At 44.8% G+C, this 21,152-nt stretch overlaps 1 protein-coding gene across 2 annotated transcripts in view; it reads left to right on the top strand.

Moving 5' to 3' along the window:
• The window catches only part of Tmem233 (transmembrane protein 233), a 35,439-nt gene that overhangs the window by 1,989 nt on the left and 12,298 nt on the right, over positions 1-21,152 (top strand). The window lies entirely within an intron of this gene.

Here is a 21,152-nt window from a genome sequence, read left to right as displayed (position 1 = left end):
TGTTTGTGTTCCCTCATTAGAATATAAGCTCTATGAGGGCAAGGTGTTGGTCTTGTTTGTGGCTGCTTCTTCCCCACCCCAAAAAGCTTCTGGCACCTTCTGGTAGAGCTTACCAAATATTAAGAAAGGAATGCATGCAGGAGGGAAGGGTGTGAATGGATCCTCGGGTCTACTTTGCCCTGGTTTTTTCCCCATACTGGATCCTGGAAACCGGAAGCCATCATATCAAGTTCCTTAGGACCAACCAGCCAACTTCCTTCCTTCCTTCCTCTCCCCCCAAGATCCGCCCTTGGGTTTTATGCAGAGAGGAGCTGGAAGAGATGTAGCAGGCAAATTCTCTATGTGACAGCAGACTGGCTGGCTGGGTACTGGTGCCCACACCCCATCCGGTTTATTAATGAAGCAGCCAATTTGCCCCTTTCCCATTGCCACTTAGAAATATACCTAGGAAGGTTTTCCCTTCATTGGCCCCAAATGAGGTAACACAGCAGGTAGTGAGAGGTTGGATACTACTGCTACCACTTTGTGCCCTGGGGGATGACGTTGGTACACACTTTGAATAGAAACCTCTTTTTCTAACTCCTTCCTCTCCATTCCTTTTTTGCTTCCATCCCCCACCTTTTTCCATAGTTTTATGGCAAAAGATTATTTTACTGTCAGAACACAGACCCCAGAGACAGAGGCTGATTGTGGGACACCTTCATACTTTTTGAAAATCTTGGTTCCTTCTCCTCTAGAATGGGAATGTGGACACTGTTTCATATTGAGCAAAACTGTTGTAAGAATGAAACCAAATAAAGCTTGTCACGCCCCCAGCACTGTGCTAGGAATGTGCAATTACTGACAGACAGATGGGTAGATTTGGAATCTGGAGACATCGTATGTCACATATGAAAACAAGCAGAACATCAAACAAGCGAGAACAAATCCCTATTTGGAAAGATTTCCCTCATTGAAACAGTATGGATCTGGGCTTGATTCCTTTCTATAAAGATTCCAAATTTATTGTTGGTGGTGGTGGTGGTATTTTTTCCTTTTACGCTAAGGTACCTCTCCAGTCCTTTTTTTTTTTTTTTTTTTAAAGGAAGGTTTATTTTTTAGTTGCAGGTGGACACAATACATTTATTGTATTTTTATGTGGTGCTGAGGATCAAACTCAGTGCCTCACGCATGCTAGGCGAACACTATACCTCTGAGCCATGACCCCAGCCTCTCCCCAGGTCTTTGTATTTATTTATTTGTTTTTGTTTTTAATTTTGAGACCAGGTGTTGTTAAGTTGCTAGGGTTGACCTTGAACTTTTGATCCTCTTGCCTCAGCCTCCTGAGTTGCTGGGATTGCAGGCATGTGCCATCATGACAGGTTAAAGTTTCCAAAATCTGAGGGACGAAGGAGAGGAGGAAGGGTGTGCAGGGAGAGGTGACACCCATTTTCTTGTTGCTAATAACACAATACCGCAGACTAGGTCATTTATTTGTTAGGAAGAGAAAGGTTGATATAGTTTAAATCAGGAATATCCCCAATGCTTTAGTGTGTTGAAGGCTTGGTCCCCGGTGCAGGAGGGTTCAGAGGTGGGGTTTTGGAGAAGAGATGGATCATGAGGGCTCTGACCTCATCACTGTATTAATCAATTAGTGGATTAATGATTTGAATGGACTCTTGGGAGGTGATGGACATTGTAGGAGGTAGGACACAGTTGAAGGAAGTAGGTCACTGAGGGCATGTTGGAAAGGTAATTCTATGTCTTTCCTCTCTCCATCTCTTTCTCTCTCTCTCTGTTTCTTCTTCCTGCCAGCCATGAGCTAAGCAACGTTCCTCTGCCACACCCTTCTGCCATCACGTTCTGCCTCACCTGAGGCCCAGAGCAACGCAGCCAGGCAGCCAGGGACTGAGACCCCGGAAGCTGTGAGCCCAAATAAATCTTTTCTCCTCTGAATAATTCTTCTCAGGTAGTTGTCACAGTGACGAAAAGCTGATTGAACACAGAGGCTTCATTTGGTCCAAGGTCAGAGGGCCACATCAAGTGATGAGCTAGCTGACAGAGTCCTGAGGTAGCACAGGGCATCCCATGACCAGAGACAGGCAGCACTCCAGAGACCTGGACAAAGTGGCTTTACGGCAGACCCTCCCTCTACATAACTCACTTGCTCACTAACCCAATAATCCATTTATGACGTGAATGGATTAATCCATTCATGAGGACAGAGTCGGAATCACTTCTGAGTGGTCCCAACTGGCCCAACCGCTTAATACCTCATAATGAAGATTAAGTTTCAGCATGAGTTTTGGAGGGGACACACCATTTCCAAATCACAGCAGTGGTCATCCAGTCCTGCTGGGTAGACACTTTCCCTAAGGTATCTTGTGGTGTTCTGTCCTGGCTGTTTTCAAATCTCACTTATCTGTAATCCATGACAAATCTGGGTACAGCAACGGTGTGGCTGGGGGTCCTGATTGGAGTTATACCATTTCTTGGGAAGGCATTTGGAAATGTGGGGGATCGCTTGTGGGGGTGTCTGATTTGAGACATCTGGCATTGATGAAAAGACATCACCCTGCAATGCTAGGAATTGAAGAATTGATGAACCCCAAATACCAGTGGTACCCCAATGAAGAAAGACCCTAAGAGAATACAAATTGATATAAATGTGGATGAGTGAAATATAGGAGATGGCTCAAGATAACTAGTTCCCAGAATGGTAAAAATAGCCGACAGTCCCCAAGCCATCAATACCTTAATTTATTTCTTAAACCAAGTTTTATTGTCCACCACCTACTCCAAAACTTCATTGAAAAATACACACTGGAGATGAGTGTTCTTCAAGCTGTTGTCCTCTGTGTTCTTCTGTCACCCAATGTGCAGCCATTATGCCGTTATGTCACAGCAGATCACAGATGAGTCCCCAGATGGCACATCTTGTTGTGTTGGAACGTTGGTGGCTCTAGTATTGCCTGCGGCAGGAACGCAGAAGCCTTTGCTCATCTGTTGTTATTGCTTGTTTGTTGTATTTTGGGTTCCTTGGTTTGTTTTATACCAGGGACTGATCCCAGGGGCACTTTATCACATCCCCTGCCCTTTTATTTATTTATTTATTTATTTATTTATTTATTTATTTATTATTTTGGGACAGGGTCTCGCAAAGTTGTTTAGGGCCTTGCTAAGTTGCTGAGACTGGCCTCAAACTTGTGATCCTCCTGCCTTGGCCTTCCAAGTCACTGGGATTATGGGCCTGCACCACTGAGCCTGGCTCCTCTATGTACTGAAAGTACATTTAATTTGTACTCAACAGAGGGGTCGTATATCTCAAGAGCCACTCCCAGTCTATAGTGGACTAGTTGGGACCTCTGCAGACTGAGCTACTTCTGGCCCATATGGCACCTTCCTGTGAATTTCCATGCAGACATAGCTCTGTGCCAGGGCACAGTCGGGTAAGTGGGGCACAGGCTGGCTTTCGGGCTTCTTTTGTCATGTTCCCTCCCATCCTCAGTTATCTCTGTTTATTCCATCTGAAAAGAACCCTACGATTTCTCAATGAGGCCCTCCACTATGGAGAAAGAATGCTTGTTCTTTCAACAAATATTTATTGAACACCTATTTGGTGCCAGGCTAGGTTCCAGGCCTTGGTACTCCTTCTGATTCTTCTTTTTCCTTTTTTCTTGAGACAGGACCTTGTTACAATGCCCAGGTTGATCTCAAACTACTGGACTCAAACTATCAGTTTTCTAAATAGCTGGGAATACAGGCCTATCTATACCACCGTGCCCGGCTAGGTTTTCTCCTTCTGTCGAGGGGTAAACAAACTAGCAAGGTCTCTGCCCTTCTAGATCTGGAAGGACTGAGGTCCAGGGAAAGTTTCAAGAATGTTGGCAAATTTAGGGTGAATTCACTATCTACTGGTTTTGTTACTAGAATCTGCTCCCTGATTCAGAAGACATATCGAGTCCAGGGCCTAGGCTTAATTCTCCAGGACATCTGAAGCACTGACCACTCTAATCATGGATACAAGATATCCCATGCCTTTTGATTGAGGGGTTTATGAGCCTTCTTTTAGCAGAACCTCTTCTCCTTTTATTTCTGCAGAAACATTTTTAGAGACCACTCATTGGGGTTCAAATTCATTTCTGCTGTTGGTTATGTTTGTGGTTCAAAGCATGTGTCTCAGTGTTTCTGGAGTTTGGTTTTTATGTCCTGTAAGACAGGAACCCCCTGGGTTCAATCCCCGGTATAAAACAAACAAACCAACCCAAAATACAACAAACAATAAGGGGTTGTGATAGGACTTATCCAAGTGCAATTGTGGAGATTATATGATAAAAGACAAAAGTTTTCAGCTCCCTACCTGGAATATAACTAGGGCTCAAAAAGTATTGATGATGTTTTTGATGATGACGATGAAAGTGATGATAGTGGTGCTGATGATAATGATGTGGTGATGGTGATGGTGATGGTGGTAGTGGTGGTGGTGGTGAGTGTCTATTCTAGAAATACAAGCCATTAACTTTTCCAGTAGTAGTTTTTCTGCTTTAATAGTGACTAAAAAAAATGATAGAAATAAAAATAAAAACCATGACCACGCCACTGGAATAAATACCTGTTGTCACCTCAAGGTAAATATTAATGCTAAATCAAAAATACACCAAGGAGGACTTAGGTTCAGCGTGGAATATTGAAAATAACTGTTTTTATTCCTTCGCTCCCTTCTGATACCATTTTAAATTACAGCACGTGAATTTAAAAAGGATATAATACCTAAGGACAAATTAGGTCAGGAGAAGAAATAAGGGAGGTGACAAAATCTTAGAGGCTTGAAAACAGCGGGCTGAGCACTGGCCAATCTTACTGAGTGCTTAACACTGAAATCTAAATCCTGCAGAAAGAATGGCCCATAAGAAGAAAGTGGGTTTTCCCTGCAAAACTCTAGAAAGGTTCAGAAACTGGAGGTATCCACTTACGGTATCACCTTTGACGGAAGGAAGGAGAGGTAGGGCTGAAGACAGGAGGGGTCCGTGAGAGTCTGTTTAAGACATCGTTAGACAATCAGAGATTGTTGCCACCCGCAAGAAGCAGGCAGTGGCTCCTTCCCAACTCTGGCAGGAGATGAGGCTGCTGGTGAGATTGAGGAGGATGATCCTAGACCCAGTCACCGCTGAGGCAGAGTCGAGGTGTCCTGCTGAAGATGGGATTGATGGAAAGTGGGTGTGGAGGAAAAAGGAAGATTTTGCCCACATTTGACTCCCTTCTTCTGCCATCCAGATAGGAGATTGGAGAATTTTCTTTCCAAGGATGTGACCGGTTCAAAAGAAAAAGAAAAAAAAAAAAAACCTTGGGAGTCTTGCAGAGAAGTGATGGAATCCACACTCTGTCATCCCACAGGATGCCCCGGCACCAACCAGCTCCATCCTTACACATAAAACTCCCAAGAAGCTTTCCAGTATCTCCCTTTCATATATGAAGAGACAGCCAGAGACTAGACACTGAAGAAATTCTTCTGAAAGAAGAGAAGTGTGGTTTACAGGTGAAATGAAGTAAAGGAAATAATTCAAGGAATTGAAGAAAAATTCAAGAATAAATGATCAGCCCCTTCAGAGGGACATTTGACCTTACAGTGTCCACAAGACAGAAACAGGTTGGGAAAAAAGTAAAACAATCTGAGAAGCAAAACAGAGTTCTTAGCCATTAAAAAACCAAGGGTAAGATTTAAAAAAATAGTAGAAGCATTGGAAGTTAATGTCTAGGGAACTCAAGGAAGTAAATGCCCAAATTCACAAAGATGGAAAATATGGAAGCAACCCAAGTATCCATCAGTGGAGGAGTAGAGAACCAAAATGTGATGTATTCATACAGCGGAATATTATTAGGTTTTCAAAAGAAAAGAAATTCTAGCACATTCTATGACCTGGATGCACCTTGGAGACATTACGTTAAGTAAAGCTAGTCCCCAAAGAGCAACTATTATATGATTATATGATTCCACTCAGATGAAATACCCAGAGTAGTCAAATCCACAGAGACAGAAAGGAGAAAATAATTCCAAGAAATATAACATTCCAAGAAAGTTCCAGAAAAAGAAAATGGAAGAGAGGAAATTATGAAATCAATAACATGAGAAAAATTCCCCCGTGCATTTTCAGATTAAAAGGATCTGGATGAAACAGGATACACAGCAAGACACACAGGGTGAAATTTCAGATACAAGGACACAATTTCTCTCCAAAAAGGGATTCATCAGGCCCTCAGAGTTTGTATCCATAACACTGAATCCTAGACAATAGCGAAAAACTCCGAAGGAAAATAATTTCCAACATCTATTCTATACCCACCCAAATAGTCATTCAGGGGAGAAAGAAGAATAAAGACATTTCGAAACATTTAAGATGTCAAAAAAAAAAAAAAAATGCCTCCCAAGCCACTTTTCGGAGGAAGCCTTGGGAACCATGAAGATGGGTGTCCCCCCAAAAGGGGAGAGAATCAAGAAAGAGGAAGACATGGGATCCAGAAAAAGCACCCAACACAGAAAAGAGGCAAAGTTAATACTCCTCAAAACCAGGCAATCCATCTCATGAACCCTCAGAAGCCCGAGCTGGTGATGGGTGGATGGTGGAAAGCCACTGTCCCAACCCATCATCTGGCCATGGGCTGGCCTGGGAAGCCACAGGCCTGCCCTGAACCTGACCACACCCAGAAGACAAGGCTGGTAGTCACCAAGAACATAAATGCCCACAGGCTGAAAGACAAACCAAACTGGGGGTTCTTTCTGACTGACCTGGACTCCACCAGGGACAGTTTATCCATCAAAACTGTGTTTCAGGAGGATTTTCCAAAGGGTTTCCCTTTTTTCCAGGGACCAGGGACAAATTTGGAAATATCAAGTCTTGATCCAATCAGCTTGCAGGGCTGGATGCCACCTGTTTGTTGGAGGTGTGAACGCTGAATACTACGTGTTAGGTCTCTCCAAGGGACTTCTCCCAACCGTCTCTGGTTCCCTGTGATTGCCACCTGAGAGGTGGGGCATTAAGGTTATGGATCCTTGTGATTTGTTTCTTATTACTCTCTGTGCTTGGAGCCCCATAGAGCTTTCAGTATTATGGATACAAGCAAGACCTTGTCTGAGTGTGTTACCGTGTGAAAGCTCCCTGCCAGAAACCCAGATGTCATAGATCATCATGTCACCCAAGCAGGCTCTGCCTCTTTGGCCACTTTCCCGAGTTCCGCCACCACATGGGAGAGGGTGGCCATGCACACTTGGTATTCGGGGATCTAGAATGTAAACTGTAGTGGGGATCCTGTCAGTCCTTGATCATGGGTGATACAGACTCACTTCCAGAAACCTATATTTCATAGATTGGCAATACACTAGTCTATTTCAAGATGTTGATCTGCGTGTTCCTATCAAAGAATTTATATTTTAAATCCCATTTAGATTTACTGATGAAATGCTATCATGGCTGGACTTATTATAATACACAATGGGAGGGGGGTATATGTAAAATAAAAAAAAAAAAAGATTGGCTACTAATGAGTGGTTGTTGGAGCTAGGTTATAGGAACAAAGGAATTCACTAGATTACCCTGTCAACTTTTGGATACTTTTGAAATTTTCCATAAAAAAAGGAAAAGGGTTGAAGGGAAGGAAAGATGAATTTTAAAAAACCTCTTTTCCAAAGTGATTAAATACTACCCAGATGGGTGACAAATAATAATAATAATAAATTATTATTATTATTATTAATAGCACAACACATATGTAATCAAAATAGAGAACTGTTAAATCAGCTAGCCAAACAGGACATGGTGGAGGTGGAGTTTATCACTAACTAATAAAAAAATTATTTCTGACTTAGAATGCACGGAATTCCATGATGACCCCAAGTCATCATAGATACCTTTGGGTAATTACCAGGTAGGATTCGCACCCTAGAACAACGCATCTCAAGTTGTAATCACCTGCGGATCTTATTAAAATACAGACTCCACTTCTTTTTCAAGGCTAAATTGGAAAGTCATCTCCTCTGTGAAGCCTTTCTTAGTGACCCTCTCTCCTGCGCCCACCCACTGGGGCCTCACTGGCCCCTGAACAGCTTTCCCTTGGGCTGACTTTACTTCTTGGCGTGGGTTTGTGTACGTGAGACCTGGGGATAGCTCTGTCACCTAGCACAATTCCAGGCACGTGGTCAGCAGGTAATGAATGTTTGATGAATGAATGAATGAATACTACACAGGCCTAAGTCTCCTCTAATGATTCCCTCCCCTTCTCTAGTAATGGCCTTCATTTCTGCCAATAACTTTTCTGGGAAATATCCAGGAGACCCAGGACAATGCCGTGGGTGACGGAGAGACTGGCCAAGGCTCAGCTCCCTAGGATAATTTTCCTGGCTGGTCTGGAGCTCACAGGTATCCTCACACTCTGGACTAACGGGTCCGTATTTGGAAACTGGCCTTTAGTCTCAGCTTGCTCGTTCAAGACATGCTGTTTGTCCATTCAAAGCTCCTTATCCAGAAAAGTGACACGTTCAGCTCATAAGCTGAACACACCTGCAATCCTCCGGTTCAGGAAGGTCAAGAGCCAAGCCAGACTTTCCAAAGCAGCGCTTCTCAGACGGCTGGTTCTGCCTGATGTTCATACATCTTCTCAAAGGGGCTGGGGCTGGAGGAGGATGAACTTGGGATGGCCTGTGCTAGTTAAGCGTCCCTTTCCTTTGGAGCTTCATGGAGAGTTTGGCCAACGGTTGTGGCTTGTGGCTCTTTAGTGGGGCACGGGGTGTTTAGTAAGCAGGTTGCTGAGAATCCTTTGATCATAAGGCTAAGATGAGGCAGATGCTGCACACTTCAGGGAATACTGCTCTTGACGACTTAGTGGATTTCACTGGAATGGGCTGAGCGGTCGTTGATGTGGGATTGCTGCAGGGTGCTCCAACCCCAGTGCTCTCTGGACCCACCTTAAAAACACAAAAGTGTTCTTAATGGACCTCGCTAGCCAAGCTTTTGTTGATTTCTTCCTCCTTCTCTCTCTCCCTCCCTCCCTCCCTCCCTCCCTCAAGACCTTGTCTTTGTGTTTCCTTTACCCTTTATGTCACATCTCCTGCTTCATCCACCTGAAGGACACCACCTACCTACTCTCTCTTTGGATAATTTGATTTGTTCTTTGTTCTGGATTTTTCTTACAGAAGTGCAGTATTGCTGTTATGGTTGTTACGTACTTTTCCATGGTCTCTAAAGCACTTCTGTGTTGACACCGTTTTTACCTGTGCCTCACCAAATCCCAACAAGGTTTTGCAAGAAAGCGGCTCTCACCATTTCCCCATGAGAAAACGGAGGCTCAGACAGGTGACAACAGTGGACAAATGAAACACCACAGTCCTTGTCTCCATGCAGTTTACAGTCTAGTTGCCTGAAGCATTATAAAGGGCTGGCTATGATTTGTCCTTTGGTGGGGACACGGCTTTGATGGTCTGAAAGCTTTCTCTTTTAATAGACTCACCCCATCAATAAAGGAGCATCCTATAATACTGTCCATCAAGCCTGGCAGAATGCCTCCCTCCCTTTGGGCTCTTGATAGACAGGCAAAAAATAATTCTCACTTGTCCTTGAAGATGTTTATAGGGAGGAGAAAGAGCAAAGGCCCAAGATGAGTTAATGATGATCAAGAGGAAATGCACTTGTCATCTGGAAACCCAGTCTCAGAATTCCCAGAAATACCTGTAGGGGCAAAAACTCAGGAGCAAGCAAAAACCTAAACAAGAAATTCTAAAGTCATCTGAAAACTCAGGCTTTATTACTAAAAATATGTACTAAGTGCCCACGAACATCAAGCTATTTGGAGGGGAGCCTTCTATCTGGGAGTTTAGACTCTAAAACAGCACTGATCCGTATAAAGAAACTTCTTCAATCTGAACAAAAGGACCTCGGGCTGCCCTGAGAGACGGATGTCATTCTACAGGTATGTGTGGAGGGCAGGAGTCGGGGAGAAGGGCAGAGAGAAAGAGACAGACAGAGAGACAGCAAGACAGAGGCAGATTGATCATTTGTTTCCCAATGGCCAGATATGTCTCAGACATGCAAAGGCAAGAAGATGAATCGTCATGGCTTTGAAAGAGAAGAGATGGTTTGAATAAAAGAAATATGTTCTAAAATTAGAGTTTCAGAATGGCAATTCAACAAATCAGAATATTTGGTATACTCACATAGCAAAAAATAAATAAATAAATAAATAATAAGTTTTAAAAAAATTTTTAGTTGTAGATGGACACAATATCTTTATTTATTTATTTATTTATTTATTTATTTTTATGTGGTGCTGAGGATCAAACCCAGTGCCTCACATGCACCAGGCAAATGCTCTACCACTGAGCCACAACCCCAGCCCAAGATTTTATTTTTTGAAAGACCAGAAACAAACTTTAGTGCATAAATAAGATTTGTACAAAAAAAAAAAAAAGCTTCAGTAAGAGGTTAAAATGGAAAACCAGGGTCTGGGTTTGTGGCTCAGCAGCAGAGCACTTGCCTTGCACGTGCAAGACCCTGGGTTCGATCCTCAGCATTACATAAAAATAAATAAGAAGAATAAAGGTATTGTGTCCAACTACAACTAAATATATATATATATTTAAAACAACTGAAAACCATTAATGAAATGGAAAGGCAGAATATTACATACTAAATGTTCATCCCAGCATTAGTTATAAAATGTGTTAACATGAAAATATAGTGCTTAGCACACAGCAACTGCTTAATTGATATTTTTGTTGTCATTGTTATAAATATGAAAAATTTTAAATTGATATAATTATTGATTCCAATACAGAAGATTGACTAAATAAAATATAATACATTTTGTGTGTAACGTGGGACATTATATAAGTTCTAGAATCATACTTTTGAAGAATTCTCATAAGGACATACTTAAAGGATGTCCCACGCCCTTTATTGATTAAAAATCTCCACACAGACAAGTGTGCATGCCTGTAATCCCAACAACTCTGGAGGCTAAGCGAGGAGGATTGCAAGTGTGAGGCCAGCCTCAGCAACTGAGTGAGACCCTGTCTCAAAATCAAAAATAAAAATGGCTGGAGATGTGGCTCAGTAGTAGAGCATCCTCAGTTCAATTCCCAGTAGCAAAAAAAAAAAAAAAAAAGAAAGAAAGAAAAAGAAAAGTATCCTCATACCTTTTTATATGCAAGAACCTGCACAGGGGAGGACAGACAGGGTTGGAAATATTCCAAAATGTCTATGGACCATACACAAGTTAGCAAGTAAACAAGGTCCCTTTAGAGAGGGACAAGTAAAAAGGGAAGTCTGAGAGAAGGACCAGTGGAGGCAGATGGCCCATGAAGTAGGTAGCCTCATCCCCAGGTTACAAAGTCACTCTACTTTGGAAAGAGTAACTCGAAGGCTGAGAAACCCGCCCTGGGAATGTCAGGTGGCAGACAGGGCGTGGGGAAGCTCCCACTCGGGACCCTCACAACACGCTACCTGAAGCCCCCTCCTGCGAGGGGAAGCAGGGCCATCTTGTGGTTAAAGTGAGAAAGCTAGGCGACCCCGAGGGGATTGCAAGACCTTGAAAAGAAAGCCCACGGTTTTGAGCATGCGCAGTAGCCCAGTCGGTGCATTTTGGAGGGAGTGGAAGGGGGGAACGAGAGCAGGAAGAAACTTAGGCCTGGGTAGAAGGAAAGTAATTGTGTAAAATTCAGCTGTCAATCAAGGTGTCAATCAACCCCAGATCCACCCAGAATTGAAGGGAGAGAACTAGCACAGCCCAATAAAAGTGAGCTGCTTTGTGTAGACAGGGCCTTGAACTACTTCGCAGCTTGGCTGACTCTGTTCTTCCAGAGTATTATCTTGCTACTCCCAAAGTGTTATTTTCAAATAAACCTTTTCCTTGCCAACCAATGTTTTACTCTTGCTCAATTCTTTGCCCAGGGACAAGAACCTGGACCTGGACCCCTGCGACCTTAACAATTGTGCCAGAAATAGGAAGATTGGTGAAGGAACAGGAAATGCAAAGGCCCTGGGGTAGAAATAAACTTCCAAGCACATGTGCTATCATCCACTTTAAGTTATCCACTTAAAATGAGTTTGTCTCCCCTAGGCAGGAACCCCAGGATAGGCCATGTAACTGGAAACTGGGTCCTCTGTCAGCCAGTGAGCTATCCCTCAAGAACTCTTAACAGACCTTTCTTCTTGGTCTGAATCTCATCATTCTGATGTTTTGATTTTCATTTCCCCAATAAGTTAATGGTGCTTGGCATCTTTTCATGTGCTTATTGACCATTTTTATATCATCTTCAAAGAAATGTGCATTAGCCAATTTTTCATTGGGTTATTCTTTATTGTTGGATTACAACAGCTCTTTACATATTCTGGACATGCGGATATCTGATTGGCAAACACGTTGTCCTCTTTTGTGGGTCGTCTGGGTCTTGCTTCTTTCACTGCTTTGCAGACCTTGCCGGAGAGGTCTGGTTTTGTGTCAGAGTCTTTAGTGAAACATCTCCTCCCATTTTTGCCTCTGACCCCTCTCTCCTTTGGCTCCCAACATGAACAGTCGGCTGGGGACAGGTTCCTTTGCAGACACCACGTCAGTTCCGAATCTGAATGGAGTTCAAACTCCAGAGTTTGCATCCTGGTTCTGCTGCTTACCCTAACTTCTCTGAGCCTGGATTCTCCTACTCAGACATTGGGAATATGAATGCCAAACTCTCTGCATTTTGTTTTCAAAATTAAAGGCTATAAGGCTGGGCTCCCTTACACTCATTATCTCATTGAAGCCTCACGCCAGCCCATGAAGTAGGTAGCCTCCTCCCCAGGTCACAGAGGAGGAAAGCAGGGTTTCACAGAGATCCCCACAGGGGCTGGTTTTCGTTCGAGCCCAGCTCTTACCCGTATTAAAGATCCATATGTCTGCTTTCTAACATTGTCTGCAAGAACACTGGGCAGAGTGCAGTTCATGTGCACATACTCATATACTGGTGGCAGGCTTGGGAGTGGGACAGTTTCCACCTACAGGGAAATGTTTAGTAACTCTGGCTTAGGAAATGAAGAAGAGCCCACCAATGTTCCCCATGCAGGGCCGCTGCCTTATTGCCTCCGAGATGCTTCTCCATGCCTGAAATCTCCTTTTTACTGTTTCATTTTTTTCAAGACCGAGTCTTATTATGTTGCCCACACAGTGTCAAATTTCTGGACTCCAGCCTCAGCCTCCTGAGTAGCTGGGGATTTGGGGCATCCACCCCCTTGCCGGGTTTCCATTTTTAATGTGTCTGAATGATAACTGTAAGGCTCCTTTTTGAGGGCTGGGACCTTGTCTGCCCATTCATACCTGGCTGGTGTCCCCAGCCCTTACAACAGGGCTTAGCATATAGTAGTGGCTTAATAAATTCTTAATGAATGAATTAATGAATTGGAAAAGCGGTTTACAGTGCTTTCGTAGTCAGGGAAATGTCCCACTAGACCTACTGTCTCCCTGCTAATGGCTGAAAATAGACAATGGTTTCTATTTATTGAGTGTTAGCCCCATGCCAGGCCCTGGGCCAAGAGCTCTGGGCAGAGTCATTCGCTGTGCCTGGAGATTCCATGAAGTAGGTACTTCTTTGGCCATCCCAGAAACAGCGTCTGGAGCACAGAGAAGGTAGGCAGCTTGCTTTAGATTCCACAAGTAGGTGGCAGAACTGGACCCAGCCATGGCACACGAGCTCAGAGCCCCCGCGTTCAATCTCCGTAACGCTAACGCCTTCCTGTACTAGACACAGAATCTTCATCTCCAAGGCCAGCGTTAGGTGATGGTCCCCAGACTTCAGTCTCATGGAGGATTCTCCACCCAATAAAACTATCGGAGGCTACAAAGCACTCTTGCCTTTCAGAAACCTAAGAAGTCCTTGTCTGCCAAATTCTCACAGGGAAACAAGTGCATGCTAAAAAATTAGGCCAATCTTCCAGGCTTATTTTTTGGCAGAGAACAACAACAACAACAAAAAAAAAACCCGATTCAGATAACTAAAAGAATAGAGCAGTTTAGCATCCCAGAAATAGAGCTTCATGTTTTTTTTTGGTGATGGCAGAGGGGTACCAGGGATTGAACTCAGGGGCACTCGACCACTGAGCCCCATCCCCAGCCCTATTTTGTATTTTATTTAGAGACAGGGTCTCACTGAGTTGCTTAAGGGCCTCACTTTTGCTGAGGCTGGCTTTGAACTCACGATCCTCCTGCTTCAGCCTCCCGAGCTGCTGGGATTCATCTATTTGTTCCCTCAAATATTCTTTTTTACCCACCAGCAAATGTCCCCATGGCTAGATGTCTGGGCAAAAGCGTTCATAAGACTGTTTCCACGTACGTGTGATCATAAGCTGGGAAATGAAAACCCGGCTATATGAACTTTCTTCTTTTTCATTAGGAATACACAAGGGAAGGCCCACGTGTCTGACCCTCCATTAGGCACTGGAAATGGAATGACGAGTGTCACAAGGTTGACCCACGTCTCATGGCGCTCACCGACAGGGGGCAGAGAGACTCTGAAGTCAGAAGGCAACTGCATAAAATAACTGTGCCTCGAACCACGAAGGAAACAGACCCAGAGAAGAGTCAGAGCTACTGACCATGGTCAGGGGACCTGCTTAAGATGCAGTGGCCTCAGAAGGCTGCCCTGCAGTAGGCACTGGCCACATGAGAAAGGAGGGAGAGAGCCCCAAGCAGAGAAGATGACCTAGACAAAGAGAGGGGTGGGGGGGAGGCGACAGGCCAGGAGGAGGGCTCCCAAGGAGGCTGGGAAGGCCATGATGAGTCCTGCGAGTGTCCCCGCGGGTGGATCACAGCCGTCCCTGCCTACCCACCCTGTTCCCATAGCGCAATGTCAGGTCTCAAGAACAGCTACTTCACCCAGAGGGGCCACTGGCTGCTGGGGCTTCACAGTTACCTGTCCCAGGTGACCGAAACACCTGCTGTGTCACACCAAAGGGCGAAGGGGGCTTAGCAGCTGAGCTGAGTTTATATTGTACCTTTTTTCTTAACACTGGGCAGAGTCAGGGAGGCTCTGGGCCGGGGGATGGAGAACGTAAAACAGCCACTTAATACATCATGGCTCTCGTCTTCATCTGTGAGCGTGAGTCAGAATAATGACATCAACAAGAGGCAATGCGCATATTGAGACGTTTTACCAAGTACCGCTCTGAGCACTTGACTTGCAGTCACTCATTTAATCCAGAAGGACCAGGCGGCTAAAATAACTAACTGATAATTATCTTCCATCTGTAATATTTTGTCTTTGGAAGCCAATTTTTTTTTTAAATTCGGTATCAGGGATTGAACCCAGGGGGTGCTTAACCACAGAGCCACATCCCCAACCCTTTTAATTAATTAATTAATTTATTTGTCGACAGGCTCTCACTAAGTAGCTGAGACTGGCCTTGAACTTGTGATCCTCCTGCCTCAGCCTCCCATGTAGCTGGGGTTCTAGACGTGCACTACTACACGGGGTCACCCTATTTCCTTTATCAGTAGCCAAAATTTTATTAAGGTAGAATGAAGTCAGTTCTCTGGCACTGGGGCTTCACGTAATGCATCCATTCAGGCTCCTAGGCTCTTCCGGATCATATTAAAGTAGGATCTCGTAAAGACTTGGTCAATTCGAGATCTTTTTGCTTAAGTTCATGCCCCCCCCCCAGCAAGTTGCCTTTGGAAGCAGAGATGTCATTTGCTTCCCCCTCTCTGAGTCTCAGTTTTCTCATTTGTAAAATGAGGGGGTAACACTGCTCTTACCTGCAAGAGGGTGGTTATAAGGATTTGGTTAGGGGATGCATCTAAAGTGGTCAGTGCAGGACCTGGCACAGAGTAGGTACTCAATAAATGCCAACTACCATATTAATGCAATTACCGATGATAATATAGCTCCCAACTTCTTTTCCAGTGTAAACCGGAGATGAAACTCTCCCTCGTCACCTCTTTCTTTCTCCCTTCCCTCTCCTCCTGCCTCTTTGGCATCTGCATTTCAGTCATGCTGATTTCTTGGGAACTTTCAATTACAATAAAAAATCCTTTGCCACCTCCAGATCTTCACACCTGCAGTTCTTCCTGCCAGGCCTTCTCTCCCCAGCTCTTTGCAAGGTCTTCAGGTTTAGTCTCCCTGCTCAGCCCCACGGAGCTCCCCTCCTCCATTTTTCTTAGCTTAATAATATTCCATAATCATGTTTATTTGCACGCATACTTTTTTTTTTTTTGCAGTCTCCACCAGAATGTAAGCACCCTGAGGACAGGAAGCAGGGCCTGGCACAGAGTGGGGCTCAATCGTCTTTGAAAGAATGAATGTGCATCTGAGACAGTGGTTCTCAACTCTGGCTGCCTCTCAGAATGATCTGGGAAATTTTCAACAAAAATTCTTTGGGTCCTACACTCCCCTCCCCCTGCCCCCCCCCAAAAAAAATCCTGATCCAGTCAGTGTGGAATGGAGCTTGGGCACAAAAATATCTTAAGCGCTCCCTCTTCAGGTGATTCTAAGTGGCAGGCAGGGTCAGGAACCACCAGTCCAAGGGAATATAAAAAGAGTAACTTTGGAGAGTTTCGTCTCCAGTCTACACTGGCAACAACCCCATAGGTGACGCTCTCATCCGGGGTATCACGCGGGATGTAGCAATAGTTCTGCAGACAGAAGGACAAGTTCTTTCATATTTTCCTGGCTTAGGACAGCGGAGTAGCTTTACCGCCTGGTGTCAGGTGTCACGACTTCCCTGAACATCAGACCCCCTGGGGTTCAGCTTCAGTTATCCAACTTGATGGGGCTACTCTGGCCTCTCCTTTGAGGGGCAGATGTCAGGAGCCGCCTGTATTCCAACAGGTAGCCAGGAGTCACCGCCACAGGGACAGTCACCTTGCTGCTCCCTGCTGAGGCTTGGCCTAGACGCAGGCACCTCACTTCTGACTCCTGACCAAGTTTCCCTCTGTGGGTATTTGAGTATCGTGTGTCCATCCAGGGAAGGGGTGTATAAATAAGCTCGAAATAGCTATATGCTGTGACCATGACATCATTAGATTTACTACAGGAGAGAGGACCTGGCCCACTTTCTGTCGGTGTGACCTTCACCAGCTCGTGGCCCCTGACCAAGACCCAGATGCTCCTACTAGGTTTGTGGGTTTGTGATGATGGCCACGTTTTGCCACCATGAGCCCAGAGCCCAGGAGGTGGTGGAGGGGGGACCAAGAGGCCCTGCAGGGCATTCCCGAGTGCCGTACAAAACTCGTACTGAGAACCCATTTGTTCTATACTGTGATGAATGTTCATTTGCATCTCAGAAGAAAATAAATACTGGAAAGAAATTAAAAGCCCCCCCCCCTTTTAAACATATTTTGCAAGGATGAACAGACACAGCAACCGGCTGCGTGCGTGGCACTCGAAATAACAGCAGGTAGTTTATGAAATTATGAGATTGACAGCTGAGAAACTCCTGGCAAGGTCCAATCACCACAAGTTAAGAGACAACGGGCAGCCAGACATGGTGGCGCACACCTGTCATCCCAGCAGCTCAGGAGGCTGAGGCAGGAGGGTGGCGAGTTCAAAGCCCGCCTCAGCAAAAGCGAGGCGCTAAGCAACTCAGTGAGACCCTGTCTCTAAATAAAATACAAAATAGGGCTGGGGGTGTGGCTCAGGGGTCAAGTGCCCCTGAGTTCAATCCCTGATATCCAAAAGAGAGAGAGAGAGAGACAGAGAGAGACTCATGATGTTTCTGTAGGTTTAAAGCTATTTGAAAATAAGAAGTTACAAAGGAAAAAATTGCACCATGGAAAATTCAGATATTTTTCCAAGAATATGATAATGATGCGATATTAGGAAGCCTATCAACGTAACTCAGTATCTTAAATCAGGAATGAGAAGGAGACAGGAATGAGTCAGATCGGGACCCACTAGCCTGGAAGGTCGCCCACCCCGTTCAGAGTGGGAGCAAGGGGGCTTCAGAACCAGTGTGGTAGAATGTCATTCATGTTTAGGGAACAAAAACAGAATCCCTGTGTCAGACTGTTAAGACTGAGAAATAAGATTAGGAGAAGAGCTTTACTACTTACTGTATGTTTCTGAAGCATTTAAGTGCTTTCGTGTTCACCGATTCCATTAGTAGTTTTCAAAAAGAATAAATAAGACCCTAAAGTTTCTAAAGTCATTTTGAGTCTTTCTAGGTCTTCCTTTCTAGAAAGGAAAAGGACCTTTTGCATTCTAAGCTCTTCAGAGAAAGATTTAGAAACCAGGCATTTTCTCTAAAACCCATTTCCACCCCTTCAGTCTGTTGATTCTGCCAAGAAACCCTTTGAATGCCATTCCAATTGGAAGAGGAAGAGGATGGTGGCTGAGAGTTGGAGGGTGGCTTAGTGGTAGAGCACCTGCCCAGCTTGCCTGAGGTCCTGGGTTCAATTCCCAGTACCACCACCAAGAATAAAAATACCAAAAAAAAAAAAATTACAGTGGACGTGTTGTGAAGGAATAAAAGAACTCCTTCTGTTTAGTTCTCCATCCTAAAGCCGGAGACGTGCAGCCACAGAAAGTCCTTCAGAATGAAGTCTGAGTGTCCTCAAGTCCCCTGCTCTGGTCCCTCCCCCATAGCCTTACATTCACCCACCAGATTTCCCCGTGAGCAGCTCCTTCTCCAAGAACCAGAGGAGGACTCGCAGGGAGAGGAGAGTTCACACCCACACTTGATGCTGAAAGAGGCTCAGCAGCCCTTATTCCTGGGCTCACTCAAGGTCTCTCCCAGGAGCCCTGGAAAGATGGTTGTTTGCAGAGGAGGGGGTCACATACGAGATACCAGACTGGCAACAAGCCATCAGGGCCGGTGGAGACCCATTCATGGCTATCCAAGTACCCCCCAAGTCAGGTGGTCAGCATGGCTGCCCTGACCTGTATTGAACAGCTCCAATGGCGCCAGGCCCCCCCCCATCCCACCTGAGCTCATGGGCAATGAATGCCTGGTCCATGGAGGTGCCCTTCAACATGGCACAGAAGGGCTGTTCTTCCCACACTGTTGGTCATTGCTGCTGAGAGCATAAAACTGTCTTCTTATTCAAAAAGCCAAGAGTTGACCTTGTTTGAGGCAATATAATGACACGGAGTCTCATTATATTTTCTTTGGTTGTAGCAACATCAGCCATCACTATGACTAATCTCTGAACTATGTTTTTTAAGGAAGAAAGAAAGAATAATGAGTAGTTTGGAAGAGGCCACCTCTTCCTAGTTCTAGATTGAATTATGAGCTCTGGATTCAGGGTTCCTAATATTCTGTGCAGGGACTTGTATTATGAAGCATCCAGAACAGCTTCTCAAACTTGGGTCCTCAAAGATTTGGATCCAGCAAGGTTATTCTGTTGCACCCCAAAGATCTCAGCTTTCGGATAAGAATAGCACAGGGAGTAGCAACTTGGTAAACCGAGCATTTGTTGAACATATACTCTGTGCTGGGTCAGTGCTGAAACCCTTGATGTGCATTAACTCACTGAATGCTCCAACATGAAGTAGGTGCTGTTACTGTTGTCCCCAGGACACCGCGCTTAGAAATGTCAGTAACTCGCCTTAGCTCTCACAGCTGTTAAGACATGGAATTTGAACTCTGGTCTCTCTAAGCTTAGAGTTCATACTCCATTCCATAGTTCCTTGGAATATATTTCAAGTTAGTGGACATCTTAATCTCGTAGAGGACAGCTGCCTACACCAAAGGTTTTCAATCCTGTGAAACTGTAAGTTGGAAGCAACCCAACTCTCCATAGAGGGATGGGTGGATACACAAGTCGTGGCCCATGCCTGCCATAGAATATTATCCTACATTAAAAAGAAGGGGATTTCTGCAACATAGGTGAACTCTAAAGGCATCAGCCAGTCACAGAATGGCAAACACTACAAGGTTCTGCATCTAGGAGGTACCCAGGACAGTCAAATTCATAGAGTCAGAAAGGAAAATCATCATCTTCAGGGGTGGAGGGGTAGGTGGAATGAGGAGTTTAGCAGATGTGGAATTTCCATTTAGGAAAGAAAAAGTTCTGGGTGTGGCTGGTGGTGATGTTTGCACAACAATGTGAAGATACTTAAATGTCATGGAACTGTGCACCTAAAAATGGTGAATTTTATGCATAAATCACCATCATAAATGCAACCCTCAAAATGTGTGCCTCGTCCCCACACCAGTTTAAGTCAGAGTCTCTCTGGGACGAGGCCCAGATATCTAATGATCTTAACTTCCCATCTGTTTCTAATGGGCTCTCAGGGTGCAGAACTCCAGATCTGGGACTCCGATTTCTGGAACTCACCAGAAGTCCCCGAGTTGTCACAGCTCCTCACTCTCTTGTGCAAACAATGTGCCTGAAGGCAAGTCCTCCTCGTTACTGATTCTCCGAGGCTATTGGTGACTAAGGTGGCTCAGCTCCAGGAATTAATGAAAGGCTCCCAAAACAAAAGATCTCCTGGGTATTTCTCTGTCTTGGAATTGTCCGCACACACCTAACCCCCCTTGATCGTTCAGGAAGAGGACAATCATTACTGCAGTAATGATTTCAAATTAATAATAGTCGTTCCCAGTGAAACCTATGGTTCACACCACTGATGGGGACCCTCAGTACATATCTCTTAAATAAATATGCTAGACTTCTTTAAGCTGCAGCTCAACTTTGGGGTGATTCTTAGCAGTGGGAGAACAAAGAGGGTTCATTGTAACAGAGATGAATAGTTCTGGGTCTTTAGCTGAGCTGCAAGGATTCTTGAGCACCTCCTCTGGGCCTGCCCTGGGCTAGCTCAGGGAACTCAAGATGCCCTCGAGGCACGCACATTCTGCAGGGCAACAGCCATGTCCAGACCTCTATTTAACCCATACAGATACCTGGAGCTCCTGCACTATGCCAGACACTGCTCAAAGAGCAACAAAGGCAATATTTAAATATTTAACAAGTTTGGCACAAACAGAATCAGAAAGGAAGTTCCCCTGAGCTCAGTAATAACCCTTAACATGCTGGATTATGGAGATGTGGAGGAGGGGACAGGATAGACAGGACATTGGGGAAAGGAGACAAAGCTTGGTGCAGCCTTTTAAAAGGGAAAGCTCTACCTGTTGGTACTGGTTGAATGACAGGCTTGGCCTGGGCATAGAGGTGGTGTTGGGAAAACATATAACGGCGCAGCACCCCAGAAAAAAACCCAA

This window comes from Callospermophilus lateralis, chromosome 1, assembly GCF_048772815.1.
Source record: "Callospermophilus lateralis isolate mCalLat2 chromosome 1, mCalLat2.hap1, whole genome shotgun sequence".
NCBI classification, from domain to species: Eukaryota; Metazoa; Chordata; class Mammalia; order Rodentia; family Sciuridae; genus Callospermophilus; species Callospermophilus lateralis.
The sequence above is the reverse complement of the archived record's forward strand: the minus strand, read 5'-3'. Positions and strand labels throughout refer to the sequence as shown.